Source organism: Trichechus manatus, unplaced genomic scaffold, assembly GCF_000243295.1.
Source record: "Trichechus manatus latirostris isolate Lorelei unplaced genomic scaffold, TriManLat1.0 scaffold00207, whole genome shotgun sequence".
NCBI lineage: Eukaryota > Metazoa > Chordata > Mammalia > Sirenia > Trichechidae > Trichechus > Trichechus manatus.
The window spans coordinates 3,839,176-3,840,844 of record NW_004444143.1 but is presented as its reverse complement, the minus strand read 5'-3'; positions in this window follow the sequence as shown (position 1 = coordinate 3,840,844).

Genomic DNA, 1,669 nt, shown 5'->3' with positions numbered 1-1,669 from the left:
AGACCCCAGGCACTACTCAGTGAACTAGGACGTAGAACAGAAGCACTAAACATGTTATTAGGCCAATTAACTGGGATGTCCTGTGAAATCATGAGCATAACCTTCCAAACTGAGGAACCAAATCCCATGAGGTGTTTGGTTGTTCATAAGCAGCCTTTGAGGAGTAAGGTGTGCCTGACCCAGGCCACGGTGTGTTCCACAACCTAATACGCATGTGAAAGCTGGACAATGAATAAAGAAGACCAAAGAAAAATTGATGCTTTTAAATTATGGTGTTGGTGAACAATACTGAGTATACCACGGATTTCCAGAAGAACAAACAAATCTGTTTTAGAGGTACAGCCAGAATGCTCCTTAGAAGCAAGGCTGGCAAGACTTCTTCTCACATACTTTGGGCATGTTATCAGGAGAAATCAGTTCCTGGAGAAGGACATCATGCTTGATAAAGTAGACGGTCAGCAAAAAAGATAAAGACCCTCATTGAGATGGATTGACACAGTGGCTGCAAGGATGGGTTCAAACACAGCAAACATTGAGAGGTTGATGCAGGACCAGGCAGTGTTTCGTTCTGCTGTTAAAGGTCTGAACCGATTGGAAGGCACCTAACAATAACAAGCCGCCTTAGTTGTTGCTCTTTTTTTTTTTTTTTGTCATTGTTGTAACCATATCTATCACACAACTTTTGCCAATTCAACTTTTTATAGCAATTACATTCATCTACCCTACCCTTAATCAATGTGATTTTTTTCCCTTACCATAAACAGAAAGTCAGCACTCCATAAGCAATAACCCCCTTCCTCCTCCCTCCAGCCCCTGGTAACCACTAAGGAACTTTGGTCTCTGTACATTTGCCTCTTCTTGTCTTTTTATACAAGTGAGGTCATATAATATTTGTTCTTTTGTGATTGACTTATTTCACTTAGCATAATGTCTTCCAGCTCCATCCATCCTGTAGTATGTATCAAGACTTCATTTCTCATACTGGCTGAGTGGTATCCCATTGTATGTATATATCACATTTTGTTTATCCATTCATCCACTGATGGGCATTTAGGTGGATTCTACCTTTTGGTTATTGTGAATAGTGCTGCAGTGAACTTTGGTGTACAAGTCTCTGCTTTTAAGCCTTTTGGGTATACACTTAGGAGTGGACTCTTGGGTCATATGGTAGCTCTATTTTTAGTTTATTGAAGAACTACCACACTCTTTTCCACAATGGTTTTATCATTTTGCATTCCCATCAGCAATGGATGAGGGTTCCAATTTCTGCACATTCTTCCCAACATTTTTTCTTGTCTCTCTTTTTTCAATCTTAGCCACCCTAGTGGAAGTAATATGGTATCTCATTTTGGTTTTGATTTGCATCCCGCTGATGGCTAATGATGCTTAGCATCTTTCCATGTGTTTGGTGGCCATGTGAATGTTGTCTTTGGTAAAATGTCTATTTAAGTCCTTTGCCCAGATTATAATTGGGTTATTCGTCTTTTTGTCATTAAGTTGTTGAAGTTTTATATATATTTTGGTTATTAGGTTCTTGTTGCATATATGGTTTCTGAAGATAATCTCCCAGTTGGTAGCTCTCTTTTCACAGTTTTAGTAAAGTCTTTTGATAACAAAAGGTTTTGATTTTGATGTGGTCATATTTATTTATTTTACCTTCTGTTGTTTG